The 17,631-nt window shown below is 41.9% G+C and overlaps 1 protein-coding gene across 1 annotated transcript in view; it reads right to left on the bottom strand.

Moving 5' to 3' along the window:
- The window catches only part of SGCD (sarcoglycan delta), a 347,112-nt gene extending 332,030 nt beyond the window's left edge, over positions 1-15,082 (bottom strand). The window contains exon 1 of the mRNA XM_021707942.1: positions 15,042-15,082. The gene's annotated coding sequence lies outside the window, so the exon portion shown is untranslated. The remainder of the gene's footprint in view (positions 1-15,041) is intronic.
- Between the last annotated feature and the right edge of the window lie 2,549 nt (positions 15,083-17,631).

Here is a 17,631-nt window from a genome sequence, read left to right as displayed (position 1 = left end):
CTGTCCATGCAGCTTTCTCCATTAGCCCCATAAGGGTCCAACATCAGTCACAGGAGTTTTGTACCTTTGTATAAATCCCATACTCACTGTGAAACTGTTATAAGGATCCTTGAACCAGACCCAGCCTAAGTGATACCTGGACCTAGTCATTGTCTCTAATAAAGAAAGCTGCACTGAGCTTCAAAGTAATGAATCCCACTGCTCTTTTTTTTTTTTTTTTAGATTAGAAAATATAGTTTATTTAGAAAGTAAATTAGAGAGAGAGAAGAGAGAGAAGATTAACCTCCCCAAGGTAGGGGAAGAGGCCAAAGGTAGGAAACATGGTATCCATAGCACAAAGAGCCATGTGGACACACCAGAGTTTAACAAAGCAGTGGCTGAATCCCACTTCTTTAACAAATCCTTAACACCTTAACAGAGAACCTGGCCTGATCATACTCAGATGGTCATTCATTTCATACAATGCTGACTTCCTTTTCTATATCTGATAGATATCAAATGGCTACCGAGAAAACCTCTTATTGTTCCTCTTCCTACATTTCACTGGAACATCTAGGAATCATGGATGGTCTCAGGGCAGAACCAGACACAGGTGGTACTTTGTGAGGACAAGTATACATTCTAATACTATTAGAAGATGTCATCATTTTCTCTCTGCATTTTTGTTCTAGCAGGGCCCTTCTGTATAGGAACAAATGCTTTCTTATTTTTTTCTCCAAATAAGAGAGCTATTTGGAAAATAGTTACAGTGCTTACCTTATATCTATATTATCAATCTGCTGTGCAAAAACACATTATGTTTCCAGGAATGATTTTTTTAAAAATCAGTAAACTTTCTAAAAACACATCAATGCCTTCAAGTTTCCTGATGATTTTCCTTTTTTGACCTGTAAACTGTTATGGGCTGTGATCAACTCTACTAAAATAAGGTAGATTTGAGAACAAGAAGGAGCATGGGTAGGCATTTTACTAATGCTTGCTCAATTATGCTACCCACCAGGCTTCATAATCTTTTGGTCCATAAAAAAATTCATGGGGGTGTTATGAGTGAAGTTATGTTTAATTAATACCATGGGGAAAGAGACATGGCAAAGCACAGAGCTGGTCTTCAAGGAAACCCTGGATCCCAATCTATTTTTTCAACAATATATTTTTTTAAAGGAGGATTTATTGAGAGGACAGAAAAGCTCCCCCAGTGGGAGGGGACCCAAAAGGGTTGTCCAACAGTATCTTTTTTTTTTTTTAAGAGATGAGTCTTGCTCTGTCACCCAGGCTGGCATAAAGTGATGTGATGACCATAGCTCACTGTAGCCTCAAACTCCTGGGTTCAAGCGATCCTTCCACTTCAGCCTCCTGAGTAGCTGGGGTGACATGCTCATATCACCACACCAGGCTAGAAAAAATATTTTTGACCATGTACTATTATGTGCCAATAGGTCATGAAGATATACAGGTCTCTAAAAGGATGAGAATGATAATATTCTGCTTTTTATCAAGCTAAGATTTTCGAAGAGCTGAACAATAAACAAGAAAATGGATGAAACCCCTAGAATTAAAGTCAGGTGACAGGAAACAAAGAGGGCCACATGATAGAGATTACAGGGTGGCTCACTGTGGTCATGGAAGGCCATTTTCACAAGCTGAAAATTAATGTGAGGCCTGGGGTAGGGACAGTCTTTCAAGCAGAGGGCACAGCAAGCAATATGGCCTAGAGCTCAAGTTCAAGGGCTGGAATTGAATGAGCTTAGAGGAGATGGTGAGATAAGCTTCTAGAAAGAGGTAGAGTATACCTCCTAGGTTATATTAAGGAGAAGACAAAAATATGGCAAGGCTAATAACTATGCTATCTATTAATAATTTAGAGATAAGACTAGCAGTACAACCCAAGTACAAACCAAGTAAGCTAAGTGTTTTTGGTGATACTACATGTTAAAATTTCAGGTAAGTTGAAAAGTAAACATGAATTATGCAACTATTAGACTGTAATAAGTTTATATAAATAGTAGGCATAGGTTTCTTCCCAGGCTCATGACAGTATCCAGAGTTTGTTGTGGAACCTGAGGCATTGTGGATAATCCTGGCATGTACACAGTCAGCCATTAGTCACGTTAATTTTGAGGTCTCTGATTTAAAACTATTTGCTTTCAAGGCTTGTTTTTACTCAGCCATCCACACAAGGCATTAGTCTTGGATCAAAAATGTCTGGCACAATTTAGACAATTGTAACAACATCATCTCTTTTAATTTTGATGTAATAATCAACATTTTAAAAAATAAAATTCATCCAAAAAGGTGCCCATTTGTGTGAAACAGCCCAGGCATGGCACCTTCTTTTCAAGCAAATATTTGCATTCATCTAATAGTTAGGTTCTCCATATCTTAGGCATTCCAAATATTGGAATATGTGTGGAACAACTGTTATTGAAAAAAACTAAACAAGCGAATGTATTTAAAGGAATTAAAGAACATACAGTTAAGAAAGTCTTTCTTATAGGCCGGGCACGGTGGCTCAAGCCTATAATCCCAGCACTTCGGGAGGCTGAGGCAAGAGGATTGCCTGAGTCTGCAGGTTCGAGACGAGCCTGACAACATGGTAAGACCTCGTCCCTACAATAAATAAAAAATTTAGTCAGGCATAGTAGCACGTGCCTGTAGTTCCAGCTACTTGAATGGCTGAAGCAGAAGAATCGCCTGAGACTGGGGGGTCGACACTGGGGTAACTGTGAGTGTGCCACTGCACTCCAGCCTGGGCGATAGAGTGAGACTCCAACTAAAAAACAAAAACAAAAACAAAAACAAAAACCTTACATCCATATAATTGAAAATCCAGCTGTTAAAAAAATAGATTTCTGGCTGGGCATGACAACTCACACTGATAACCCCAATATTTTGGTGAGCCCAGGAGTTTGAGACCAGTCCAGGCAACATGGTGAAACTTATATCTCTACAATAAATCAAAAAAATTAGCCAAGTGTGGTGGTGCATGCCTGTATTTCCAGGTACTCTGAAAGATGAGGTGGAAGGATCATCTGAGCCCAGTGGCTCAAGGCTGTGGTAGCTGTGATCATGCCACTGCACTCCAGCCTGGGCGACAGAATGAGATTCTGACTCAATAAATAAATATAAAAAAGTAGATTTCTGTATTTTTTTATGGGTCTATCACTTAGCTATGTTAAGTGGACCAAGTTAGGTTTAGCATTGCTTAAAATATGCTCTTTGTGTAAAAAGGGAAAACCTAAGCATGTATATGCATTGAACATATATCTTGAAGAAAGCTTGCATATGTACTGAATACTTCTATAAAGATCAGAAAAAAGCTAGTAATAGTGGTTACCTCTGTGGGGGGAGGGCTGCAGGCATGAGCTACCACGCCTGGTTAATTTTTTTTTTTTTTAATTTATTGTAGAGACAAGGTCTCACCATGTTGCCCAGGCTGGTCTTGAAACCGTGGGCTCAGGCAATCCTCTTGCCTCGGCCTCCCAAAGTGCTGGGATTGCAGGTTTAAGCCACTGCATCTGGCCTGAATATACGATATTTAACTTAACACACTCTTCAGAGCAGAACACTGAAGTTGTTTCTAGTAATTTCCTGTTACCAAGGATGATTTAAACCAGTAAATACACACCGCGTACTATCGTGTGCTGCCCACCTGACAGACCTTACATTCTTGTGGAGGAAATGATAAATCAACATGTAACCTTCAGTATTTATTACTGGGGATTAGTCTTATGAAGAAAAAAATACAGCAGCAGGATATAGTATTGGGGAGCTTCTGTTTAAGGGCTGGACAGGGAAAGTCTGTCTGCTATGAAGATTTGAGCACAAGACTTGAACAAGCAAGAGAATAATGCTTGAGAACATTGGGGGAAGCACTACAGTCAGAGAAAACACCATCAAGTACAAAGGCCCTGAGGCTGGGGTCGGGACCTGGCATGGGGGACACATACCAAGGCTAGATCAGAGAGAACTGGGAGACAATGTCTGAAAATGAGCTTGGGCTCAAGCAGAAGGGGGAGCACATAGGATCTTATGGTAAAAACCTCATGGCCGGGCTTGGTGGCTCAGTCTGTAATCCCAGCACTTTGGGAGGCTGAGGTGAGTGAATTGCCTGAGCCCACGGGTTCAAGACCAGCCCAGGCAACGTGGCAAGACCTCGTCTCTACAATAAATCAAAAATTAGCCAGGCGTGGTAGCACATGCCTGTGGTTTCAGCTACTTGGAAGCCTGAGATGGGAGGATCATCGGCATCCAGCAGGTCAACACTAAGGTAGCTGTGAGTGTGCCACTGCACTCCAGCCTGAGTGACAAAGTGAGGCTCCAACTCAAAACAAAACAAAACTAAGCAAAACACCTCAGGTATCACACTGACTGTGACAGCTACAACTGACAAACCGAGGTGTGGGAATGAGACGATCCAATTTCTGCTTTAATTGTTCTCTAGGGAATAGGCTGCAGAGGACGAGGTATGGCGAGCAGAGTCCTGTGACTACTGCCATTGATCGGAGAGGGGGACAGGGCCCAGGCCTGCAGAGACGTGGGTGAGAAGGTGGGGACTCCTGTATTTGGAATCTCTTGGGAGAGTAGACCTAACAGGATTAACTGCTGCCTGAGACTTGGAGTGAGAAAGGACAGAAGTCAAGGCGAACCCCAAGGTCATGTGACAGCAGCCAGAGGAAAGAGGGCGCCATTTGTCAGTATGAAGAATGGTCGGGGAGCAGGTGGCTCCAGGGGCAGGAAGAGAATGGGGAGGGGGAGGGGCACAGGCAATTCTGTTACCTTTGAGAAACATGCAAGACTTCAAGGGGGTAGTGTCGCAAAGGCACTTGGAAACGAGCGTGGATTTCAGGGTCAAGAAGACTGGGCCTTGAGACTTATGTCTTTAAGTCTGCAGCATGGAAGTGTTCTTGAAGGCCATGGGCATGGCACATATATGTTTCACATATGTCCGTATACACCTCTCAGACAAGGCTTGAGAAACTAGATTGCTAGGTCAAAGTGTGTACAGTTTTTAATATATATTATGATCAAAGTGCTCCACAAATTTTAATATGCCTTATGCTTAAGTTTAAAATACGTTACCTTTGATGAACCACAAAATACTTCAGTATCCTTATGAACATATATTCTTACCATCTTAGAGATGGTGTGTAAGGTGTCTGTTCGTTGAGGTACTTTCAGACAGAAACATTCGTGAAACACACACACACACATTCACATGAGGCATCTTCAGATATATAAGTGCATACATTCCTGACAGCACTCTGTGAGATCAACCTAATTAAAACTATTTCATAAATGAAGATATCGAGGTCCTAAAGAAAGCAGGAAACTTCTCAAAGACCCCTAATTTGTAAGTCAGTTAGAGCCTGAACTCAAATTCGGTCCCAATTTTCTCTCCATTACAGAGTTAGGCAAAGCTTAGCTTTCCCTGAATACAATATAAGCTATCTAGAATTACCATGGAGGTGTATTTAGAGTGGAATGTAGTTAAAAGGGCATTAACACTGCCACCACCTGCCAAATATGTGTCTTCCTTCAGGTCCTCCCATGGTACTGTTCTAGGCATCCAGGATACATCAATGAGTAAAAACAGAGATCCCTGATCTCATGGCAGTGGTAGGAGGTAGTGATGGGAGAGACAGATAAACACCATGAAAATCAAAATATATTATACTATGTCACAAGATGATCAGTGCTTTAAGAAAAAGACGCCCTCCTCCTGCCTGCAGGAAAAGAAAAAAAAAAAAAGTGAAAAAGATCCATAGTACCAGGGGCTACAGAGTGGAAGGAGTTCAAATATTTTTTAATTTTTAATTTAATTTTATTTTTTGAGTTGGAGTCTCACTCCATTGCCCAGGCTGGAGTGCAGTGGCATGCTCACAGCTACCCCAGCATCCACTCACTGAGCTCAGGCGAGCCTTCCGCCTCAGCCTTCCAAGTAGCTGAAATTACAGGCACACGCTACCATGCCCGGCTAATTTTTTTATTTATTGTAGAGATGAGGTCTCACTAAGTTACCCAGGCTGTTCTCGAACCCATGGGCTCAGGCAATTCCCTCACCTCAGCCTCCCAAAGTGCTGGGATTACAGGTTTAAGCCACCATGCTCAGCCTGGTTCAATTTTTTAAAAACATGGGACAGCAACGGTCAACTTCACGGAGAAGGTAAAGTTTTAGCAAAGACTTGAAGGAATGGAGAGAGTTGTTGAAGATTTGGCTCTGCATAAAACGAACCTGGACGCTGATGTTGGGAGTTGAGGACCGGAAAAGAATATGTGAACTGAACACCCTTAGACAGGAAAAAAACCATTGGAAATACCTGGTCACAGACTTAATGTTGTCATTTTCACATGCAGAGAATGCTGCCAGTACAACACCATGGCCACGTCTACGGCCAGTTTTCTTCACAGGAGCAGAAGACCTCTCAGCAAACCAGCTACCCTGCGTGGTACAAGGCCTGTGCTTTTTAAATCCCCATGGATGGTTCTGACCACAACCAGATAATGACAATCATAGTCGAGCTACTAGAGTTCTTCTGTGACTTGGGGACCAAGCTGTACAATAAAATAATAATGAACATGACTCAAATACTTGAGATCACAAGGCCTAAAGGGACACACAGACAATATAAAGTCCAAATCCTTATTTAACAGATGAGAAAACAAGGCCTAGGGAGGTGAAGTGACTTAATCAAAGTCACAGAATAAGGTAGTAACAAAGCCAAAGTCAGCTAAACTGAAAACCAGTATGTTTCCTATAAGTTCCAGGTTTCAGTCCTTTCTACTTGAACGTCTATTTCATATCACTTTCATCAACCACTATACACATGCATTTTGAACAAAATTCAAGACAAATTGCAAAAAAGTCAGTTTCCTAACAAACCACACATAAATGACAATAAATATATAATAGTGCTATGTGCAAGACACTATTCGACATGTATGTAATCCTCACAGACACTCAGGTACTATCATTATTTCTATTTTACAGGTGAGCCAACTAAGAAAGAGAGGTTAGGCCAAGTGCAGTGGCTCATGTTTGTAATTCCAACACTTTGGGAGGCCAAGGAAATTGCTATAGTTCAGGAGTTCAAGACCAGCCTGAGCAACATAGTGAGACCTCATTGCTACAAAAAAAAAAATCTAAGAATTAGCTGGTAGGGTGGTATACAACTGTAGTCCCAGCTACTCAGGTGGCTGAGGCAGAAGGTTTACCTGAGCCCAGGAAGTCAAGGCTGTGGCAAGCTGTGATCACACCACTGTACTCCAGTCTGGGTGACAGAATGAGAGCCCCAACTCAAGAGAGAAAGAGAGACGGAGAGACAGAGAGACAGAGAGAGAGAGAGATCAAATAACCTGCCCCAAATCAAAACCACTCTACTTATTAAAGACTTAACAAAAATTTGAACCCAGAGTACTTGGCCAAAAAACTGCTCTCCCAATTTTTGTGTTAAAAGCTTTTAGGTATATGCAAATAATTGGTTATCACAGTGTGATTACTAATTAAAATCCTATTTTGTGATTGTTTCAGCTAGAAGTTCCCAACATGGATATTAATTTTTAAATTATCGAATAAATATTGGGTGACTAGTCAAGATGCAAGTTACTCTAAGCACAGACATTTTCTCCCAGGTAATAAACCATCTTTGATATGTCTCTGAAACCCATAAATTTTTACAGCATCATGAAAAACAGCTACAACAAATTAGGCCTATCCTTCTATAGTGATTCAATCGCTCCATAAAATTAGCATTGATCCAGTAGTTTTCCCTTGACAATTATCTTTGGCAAGAAGCTTTAGCTGTTATCTGGGCTCTCAAATGCTTGCAGTAAAATCTATGGTTGCAAAGGAAATGCTCATCATCTCATTTTGGGTCATTTTATCCATTTTTATAATCGAAATTTCCAGAAACAAGCATGATAACAATAGCTAAAGGTTATTATGCATTTTGCTAAGCACTCTGCATGCTTTCATGTATGTCTATGGAGGTAATAATTTACTTCTAGCGAAATACACAGATATTAACCATATAGCTCAAGGAATTTTACGGATCTGCTCATCTTTGTAAATAATGTTCAAGCAAGATATGGAATATTTCCATCACTTTAGAAAGTTCTCTCATGCCCCTTTTTAAATCAACCCCCATGCCCAGAGACAGTGACTGTTCTGATTTCTATCACATTTAAAGTGTTGAATCCTAGCTACAATCCTAGGAGATGGTTATTCCAAGAAAGTCTAACTTTGAGACATGGGTTCTTGGCCACCATGCTCCCCTACACTGCTTTTTTTGCTTTGTTTTGAGTTGGAGTCTTACTCTGTCACCCAGCCTGGAGAGCAGTGGCACACTCACGGGCACCCCAGCGTGGACCTGCTGGACTCCGGTAATCCTTTTGCCTCAACCTTCCAAGCAGCTGGAAGTACAGGCACGCATTACCATGCCCGGCTAATTTTTATTTATCGTAGAGACGAGGTCTCGCCAAGTTGTCTGGGCTGGTCTCAAACTCATGGGCACAGGAGTCCACTCACCTTGGCCTCCCAAAATGCTGGGATTACAGACTAAGCCACTGAGCCTGGCCCCACACTATTTTTCAAAAGGTACTTAGCCTATCTCAACACTATCCTCTGAGAGAATAAAGTCATAACTTAATTATGCCCTAACTTTTCTCCTATGCACCTAGAATGGCACTCTGTGCCTCCTTTGAGAGAACTAAGAAAACAGCCACTCAAAAATCATTGTCTACCTTCTGTGGTTCAGATGAAAAATTCTTAAGAAAAACAGAGCTAACTAATATAAACACCTACTGGTCAGGAAGGTGTGTCAAGGTACGTCAAGAAATGAAGTGGGCATATGCCCTTACAAAGGAATTGGAGCTGCCCAGAGCCCACCAACCACTGCACCATGAGAATCAGACCAAGAATGCCCATCTTCAGTCTTCTCTGGATTATTTAGATATCTAGATTTTTATATGCTATCTTAGGATGTTTAAATGATTTGTAACTAGACCGGGCTCGGTGGCTCAGCCTGTAATCCTAGCACTTTGGGAGGCTGAGGCAAGCAGATTACCTGAGCCCGCAGGTTCAAGACCAGCCCAGGCAACTTGGTGAGATCTCATCTCTACAATAAATCAAAAATTAGCCAGGTGTGGTAGCATGAGCCTGTAGTTCTGGCTACTTGAAAGGCTGAGGCAGAAGGATCACTGGAGCCCAGCAGGTTGATGCTGGGGTGGCCATGAGCATGCCACTGCACTCCAGCCAGGACAATGGTGCAAGACTCCAACTCAAAAAAAAGAAAAAAATTGTTTTGTAACTAAATCAATTAAAAATTTAAAAACCATTTTTTGTCAGGCCAAGCTTTTGGGTTACCAGTTTATGACTTGCTGTATGAATCATCAGCCTGGAAACATCAGTAGTAACTTTGTCCAAGACAAAGAGGAGGTCACAAACTTTTGAAGGTCATGGCCAACTTTAAGAGTTAATGTTTGTCATTACATGGCAAAACTTTATGCTGTCCAGTCTCTGGTCTATTACCAATACTCCTGACCCCTGAGGGAAGCAGGTAATGACTTTGGTAAGCTCATAACAATCAGGAAAGAAACTCACAGTGGGTGGATGGAACAGAATAAAAAAATAGAGGGAAAGAGTTAGAAAGAGCATGGAATAAGAGAGAGGAGAGAAGTCAACCATAGGCAAGAACAGGAATGAGAGGGCCACTGCATGGCTCTGTTCCCTGCTCTTGAGTAATCTTCTTTCATTGAGTCTGCCATGCCCCGTCCTACAAGTCCAATCAGGTTAGTAAAACCAAAATGACTTTCCTGGAGAAGAAGGCTAACCCTGATATTTATTCTGAACTCAACGAAAGTAGTTTCAGTGGCTGCATACTTCAACCCCAGCAAGTGACAGCAGGGTTTCCAGGCATTAACAATATATTATTTGGAAGTCAGGGTGTTCACAAGAGAGTTTGATCCTATCAACCCTGGCAAGGAAAAGTGATCCGAACAAGGAGGGAGTATCTAATCCCTGGCAATATAGTTTATATCAGGGAATTGTGTTTGCTCTAATAGGTGCCATTGCTCTATCAGTGAAAAAGAAGAATAAAGCAATTCCCTCTGTATCTACCTACATACCCCAAGCTCCATTAATATAACCACCAGAAAAGCTTTCTGAGCAAACCAATCTCACAGGATTTATACACTAAGTGAACCATGGTGACACGTGCCTCCCCTAGTTCCGCAGACCTGTCTGGGAGGCAGTTCAGGGGCTACAGCTTACACCGTTTCCTTTATATGAGGTGGTTCACACCCAACAGTAGGAAAGTGAGACGATAATGAAGACCTTTCTGCATGGCAGCAAAGGTGAAGCAGAGGGAACCAGGCAATCTCTGGAGAAAGTTGGGCAATGGAGAAAAAGCAGCCTGGACAATTCAGGGTAAAAATCCTCTCCTTTGTTGATCATCTTAACTCTTTGTTCTGTCTTGATCTGCCTGTTTTGTTCTTTGTCAGTTTGTCTGATGCTATCTCAATTAATATTAACTACAAAGGATAGCAGAAAAAAATGTATACACATTTTAAATTTTAAGAAAAAAAAAACTGTATTCAATAAGATGAACAGAAGTCATCTTTGACTTCTGCAATTACAAGAGGTACTCAAAGTGGTTACCATCAGCATTCAGACACTTCTGAGTACAGCAAACACCTCTTAACATTGTTTAAAATGTGAATACATTTTTTGGCACCCCCAGTTGACGCATATCTGATTTATTTAAGTGCTTGCTGTGTGCAAGGGACTGTGCTAAGTGCATTATGGGCACAATCTCACACCACTCTATGAGGGAGATACTTTTATTACTCCATTTCAGAAATTAGAAGTTCGGGGCTCATGGAGATGATATAACTTGCCTAAGATCTCAAGGCTAATGTCCCAGTCTGGATCTGACTCAGAGTCAGAGTGCAGTTCACAAAATGACCACTTTTCTTCTGCTATAAGATGATCTCACCCTCCATGTTTCTTTCTTGCTCTTTGCACCTATAATCACACTCTCTCTATAATTACTCTCTTCCCCTGTGGTTAATAAATGTATGGTGTCCCCAGCATGAAATATACACTGGTCAGATGCCTGACCAATCATATTTCTGACTGGAGCTGAGTTCAGAGAGCCATGTTTTTATCAGGAGGTTAACTGAAATATGTGTAGAGACAAGTAAAGAGAAAAGTACAGGGAAAGATGGAGGGATGGGTGAAATACTTCAAGATGCTCAGCCTTCAGAAAGGAAGACAAAGAGACAGTCTTTTTTTTTTTTTAGTTGGAGTCTCACTCCATTGCCCAGGTTGAAGTCACTCACGGCCACCCAGCATTGACCTGCTGGGCTCAGATGATCCTTCTGCCTCAGCCTTCCAAGTAGCTGGGACTACAGGTGCACCCTATCACCCCTGGCTAATTTTTTATTTATTGGTGAGACAAGGTCTCGCCAAGTTGCCCAGGCTGGTCTCGAACCCGTGGGCTCAATCAATCCCCTCACCTCAACCTCCCAAAGCGCTGGGATTACAGGGTTGAGCCACTGCACCCAGCCAGAGATAGTCTTAAATTATAAAAATCACAGGTTGTGAGAAATAGAAACTCAATGCCATTTTACAGACGAGAAAATCGATATCCAGAGATGACTGGAGTCAGGATTCCAAGATTTCTGACCACCTTAACCTTTCCTCTCTCTCTCAACCTTACTTCTGCGCCAAGTATCCCCACCCTCAGGTGTGGCTTCAGAGACTATCCAAAATGTTTGAGACCAGAAGTGCTTCTGATTTTAGATTTTGAAATATTTGTATTATACTTACTGTTGAGCATCCCATATCTGAAAATCTAAAAATCCAAAATGCTCTAATGAGCATTCCCTTTGAGCATTATATTGGTATGTGAAACATTTCCAATTTAGGAATATTTCAGATTTCATATTTTTTTTATTTGGGATATTCAGGCCATACAACCAACAGTGTGCAATGTGGCATGCATTCCCTTGGATAATTTTTTTTTTAATAAAAAATAAAACTGGCTGTGTGCAGTGGTTCACATTTGTAATCCCAGCACTTTGGGAAGCCAAAGCAGGAGGATCACTTGAGCCCAGAAGTTTGAGACCAGCCTGGGCAATATAGCTAGACCCTGTCTCTATAAAAAACAAAAAAAAACTTAAATTAACTGGGCATGGTGGTATGTGCCTGTACTCCAAGTTACTTGGGAGGCTGAGGTAGGAGGATTCCTTGAGTTCAGGAGTTCGAGGCTGCAGTGAGCCATGATTGTGCCACTGTACTCCAGCCTGGACGACAGAACACTACCTTGTCTCTAACAAAATAAAAACATTAAAGAAATGTCTTCATCAGAATAAAGCATATAGAACACGTTGTATTCCCTTTCAAGAGTTTGTCTTGGCCAGGCTCGGTGGCTCAGCCTGTAATCCCATGCTTTGGGAGGCCGAGGTGAGTGAATTGCCTGAGCCCGCCTGTTTGAGACCCACCTGGGCAACTTGGTGAGATCTCATCTCTACAATAAATCAAAAAAATGAGCTGGGCGTAGTAGCGTGCGCCTGTAGTTCCAGCTACTTGGAAGGCCGAGGTGGAAGGATCACTGGAGCTCAGCCGGTCAAGGCTGCGATGGCCGAGAGCGTGCCACTGCACTCCAGTCTGAGTGACAGAGTGAGACTTCAACTCAAAAAAGAAAGAGAGCTTGCCTTAGTAATAAAGTGACCATGGGCAGGGCCCTGAGAAAGCTTTGCTCCCTGGGGCCACTCACTATCTCCACCTGGTCCCATCACTCAACACTCCCAGCATGAATGTCTCCACAAGGAACAAATACAGGTTAAAAATAAGGCCTAAGAGCCTGCCCCCTCCTTGCTTAGGAAATCTGAACCCTCGGGTGATGCCATTCTTACCAAATATGCTTCCTGATTACTTCCAGAAGGCAGGGCAGGCTGATCATGCTTTCTCCTGTGGTGAAGAGGGTAAAACAATTCTCTCCATGGAGGCCGTGGGCTTGTGGTGGGGGGCTCCACACTGCCAGTCCAACAAATCAGTGCCTGGTGGTTTCGCTGTCTCTGGTTTCACTGGAGTCAAGGTCTCCTCCCTCCACCCTCACTGCCTCCATGTCTGCCCTGGATTTTATCTCCTGTATCCTCCTCCCTCTCTCTACATTTTTTTCCCCAAATGTCAAGAGAACTTGACTTTTCCCTCTTTACTTTTAAAAAGGAGAGAAACTATAGCATTTCTTCCAAGTTTCAGGCACTGCTCTTCATAATCCTGCAACCTGGAGTTGCCATTTCACGCCTGTTCTGCTCAATGCTTGACATACACTAAATTTAGAGGAATATGACACCAGAGCTCACTGAAGTCTCCTTCACTGGCAGTGGGCTTGGCTATGGTTCATCTCCGTTCCTAATCTGTCTGGGCATTTTGCTCACTCAGTAGGTACTTTAGAAAAAAACAAAAAAGAAAAGTCACAGTCCATCCTGACTTCTACCTGCCCTCCCTTCTTTGCCCCAAGCCCTGCTGTTTCAAGCCCTCCCACCCCAGCTCAACACAAAAATGAGATTTATAAGAAAATATTCCTGAGCCATCTCTTAGAATAAGAAATTCTGCTGCCATTCATATCGCAGTCTCCTCCTCTGATTACAAAATTGTGGAGAAACCAAAAAATTCTGGCTGAGAATTTGACCTTTGACCAGTAGGAGAGAACTTCTAGGTCTCACGCAGAGGAAGGAAGGAGCAACCCCAGCCCTCTACCATTACCTTACTGTCTTCTATTAGTTACTTGCTCAGAGACTTTTGAGTGCACTGAAGTTCACATACACACACACCTGTTTTCATAGAGATACACCCCAAGAGTTCTAGCCACTCTTTAGTTATTCAAGAAGTATTCAAGTATCCATTCATTCATCTATTTCCCCAGCCAGACTCTTGATGAAGTTCCTTTTAGAAAAAAAAATGTCATAGATTGCTTGCTGGCAATTATAAAGCCAGGGTAAGATTGAGCCCAGTTTTATCTGAACTGACCTAGTCTCTGAAATGTAATTATGCCATATTATACGTTTTCTAAATGCTATACATAGAATAAGGTACAGTTTTCCTATGAGGGAAAAACAACCCAATTACAATATAGTAGATAAGGAAGATCCAAACTAAAGAGAGAAAAACTAAGAATCTTCTTCAGCTGAAAGGTATTAAATTTTTTTTAATAGATTCTATTCAGTAAGGTGTAAAATAAAACCAAACAATCAGTAAAATTAAATTTACACCATATGTCTCTCCTAACAATGATTTTGAGTAAACTACTATTTTCTGCTAGTCTTTACTATCTAAGTCTCAGAAAAGACAAGTATTTTTTGAGAGCAAAGCTACAAATTACTTCCAGTGAGAAAAATTGGAAATGAATAAAACAGAATTGCAAATGTTGATCCAGCATATTTCTAGGCAAATATATCACTGACAGTCAAATCCCAGATAATGACAGTCAAAAATTCCATACAAAAATAAAACACGCTAGGAACCCATACACACGTATTTGCTTTTGCACTCTGAAAGTGTGAGCTACTGTAGAAACTTCAAACTCAGATTCCCTCCTAAAATGAGAGCCATTTTCTGCTTTTAAAAAACCCCAAAAAACAAAAAAAACTCTCCTCCCAAAACTCCCGTGAAGCAAAGAACCCAGATAGTTTCATCTAAAATTATCTTCCCTGCCAATGAATTGTTTCCATGCAGAAAGGAAAAGTTACAGATGGTTAGAACAGGGTGACAGCACAAGGAATTCACATACTTTCCTTTACACAATAGTGTTGCCGGCTAAAACCTAACTTTCAAAAAAATCTCTCTGCCCGGCTGAAAATCAGATTTTGAAGGAAGCTGGGAAAGCCCAGATCAGAACTCCACACCAAATATTTATGTGATCCAGTTCTAACGTGTTCACATGCACACGTCAAAAACTAGGAGCGCCTGCAAAGAAACAGCAGGCAGGCAGCTAGCTCAGAGAGTGGAGAGAGGGTGCAAGAACTCAGTGGTAACCTACCTCTCTTGTCTGTTTCACAAACTGGCAGATGACAATCCTCCACGATCCTGGGGTGCGTAGACGCTCTGAAGGAGGCGGCCACTGGGCCCGCTAAGGGCGAACAGGCCCAGCCCGTGCTCAGAAGCTGCCCCCGTCAGATTTTCCAACTGCAGAACTGCAGCCAAGTCCCTGCCCATGCCTGAAGAATTTCCTGAACAGCATTCCCGTTCTTTTTCTGACTGCTTTGAAACCGTACTCTGCATGTACTTCAATAAGGCTTTGTCAGGCCGCCTCGCAGCTACTGGGCTGTCTCCAGCTATCAATGGGAAACACATGTGTCAAATGCAGGCTCACTCCCCTGCAACAGTGCTCATGGCGTCCTCGGGGCTCCCGCTCACAACTAGAGAGGAAACTGCATCTAGAACCAACTCGGATTTTTCAGCCATTCTCCGCGCAGGCTCTGCTCTGTGGTGCTAGATGTGAGAGACAAGTCCTTGCACTCAACGCCGCCCCTTTTTAACTTGCTCCTTACACTGGAGTCCCCAGCTGACCCCCGTCAGCCCCCTGAGCTCTTGCTGGTCCTGATAACAAGCTTATTACAGCTGAGAGACGTGAATTCTAATTTGATCTCCCTACCTGCCGTTTCCTAAGTCTTTGCTCGAAATTTCAATTGCTGGAGGGAGAACAATATTTTTAGCATTTCCAGACAGGTTCAGTTCTTCAGAGTTGTCCCCGCAACCTGATGTGTACCTCTTTCAATATGTTACAGGCTGGTGCAATGTGTGTTACGGTTATGGGAAACAGAAAGGAGAAAAGAATGTATCTTGAATCAGAATGCATCCTAATTCTGAGCACCTGTGATTATTCCTGGATGACACTCCTTCAAGATGTCCTGTATACATTCTGTGGGATTTTGTGATCTATCTTTGACATTTCCTCCTTCTATAAAACAAGAGGAAATCTCAAAACGTAGGTGGAGGATACCCCATTTTTTACACTGAAAAACCCCATATCTGAAGAGCCATAGCTAAGTTGTCAAGGTAACATTATACAAAAGCGACCATTTAACAAGAGAGCGGTGTTTGTTTTCAACTGTTTGTTTTTCCTTTTTTGTTATTTTTGGTATTAACATTTTACTTCCCCCGAATCACACCCCATTAGTAGTTTATTCTAAAGTACTGGCTTGCCAGATTTTAAGTGTTGTGGGTTCCTGGGGGGCTGTTGTCAATAATAGGATTCAGTGGGGCCTTGGGTTTCCCATCAAATTACAATGGGCACTTTCAACAGGATTAGATTTTTGCCTGGAAGCTGTGCGTGTGTGTGTGTGTGTGTGTGTGTGTGTCTGTGTGTGTGTGTGTAAGGGTGAGTGTGCACATCTAAGGTCAGACTGCAATTACAGAATCAGAGAACTTTAGAGTTGGAAAAAGCCCCAGAGACCACCCATTCCAAATTGTTTCTACCTTTCATTCTACACCAGGAAGTGGAGGCCCAGACAGATGAGCTGACTTGGCCAGCATTACCAAGACCATCAATGCCACAGTGGAGGCTAGAAAGTAGGAATGGTGCTCTCCTTTACTGTGTACTTTCCCTAGGTCTAATCTTAGCTCCGTGATTTATTGGCTATAAACCCTGGTTAGCTTGCTTAATCTCTCTGGACCTGTTTCCTCATCTCATGAAATGGGAACAACAATCAAATCTAACTCCAGAATTGTTGAGGCTTCAGTGAAATAATCCATGTAAAGTGTTTATGACAGTGCCTATAAATAAATTTCAGTTTCTTTTTTTTTTTAATGGAGCAATACCAGACCTTTTCTCTAGTCTAAAAGTAAAAATGTCCTCTCACATCTAGCCTGAGCTCTGGAATAAACTATTTGAGTGGCTAGTTAAGTTTTCTGCTACCTTAACTTTATATAATAGGGGCCTATCACCTTAAACTCAGAGATTGTCCTAAAGCCTTATTGGAACATTAAGCCAGCCACACTGCTGCTTTCTCCATTTATTCCCAAAACACAAGGCTGAAATCTTTCCTCAAGATTAACTCACAAGAAAAGAAAACAGTGAGATCAAATCTGCAGTCAGTTACATGAGACTGAACAAAGTACCTTTCGTAGAGAACCGGACTTCCTCTTTATACCTTAAGAGCTCAAAATTACCATTCTAAAATTAGAAGACTCTTTACAACTGCAGTTTCCATATTTGGAAATGGCAACATCCTAAATGAACAATGACAACAATGGCAAAATAAAATCCCCCAATCTGAGGATGAAATCTCTTTGAGACAAATTCTAAAGAATTAGATTTCTACCTGGGGTTTCACAGCCTTGGTCGTAGAGTTAATCATAGCAAGTGGTTAATGAACTACTTACTGCTTATTAATCATGTTTGGTGTGCCTGGCTTCCTTCAAAGACACAAAAGAAGAGAAGTCGAATAAGTTCATTTTGAGTGGTTTACAAATGTTTTGGTAATCAATTAAAAAAAAAACACACACACACACTGGAAAAACCCAAGCTCAGACTTCGACATAGGAAGAACAATGGTGACAGGTACAGATGACTCTGCCCAGTAGCTCCCCAAAGACTTGCTACTCATCCCCTTCGAATATGAGGTATC

The sequence above is a fragment of the Carlito syrichta genome, unplaced genomic scaffold, assembly GCF_000164805.1.
Source record: "Carlito syrichta isolate Samal-C Ts95f unplaced genomic scaffold, Tarsius_syrichta-2.0.1 Scaffold127452, whole genome shotgun sequence".
In the NCBI taxonomy this organism is placed as follows: Eukaryota; Metazoa; Chordata; class Mammalia; order Primates; family Tarsiidae; genus Carlito; species Carlito syrichta.
Note: the sequence above shows the minus strand (reverse complement) of the source record. Positions and strands in the feature narration are given on the sequence as shown.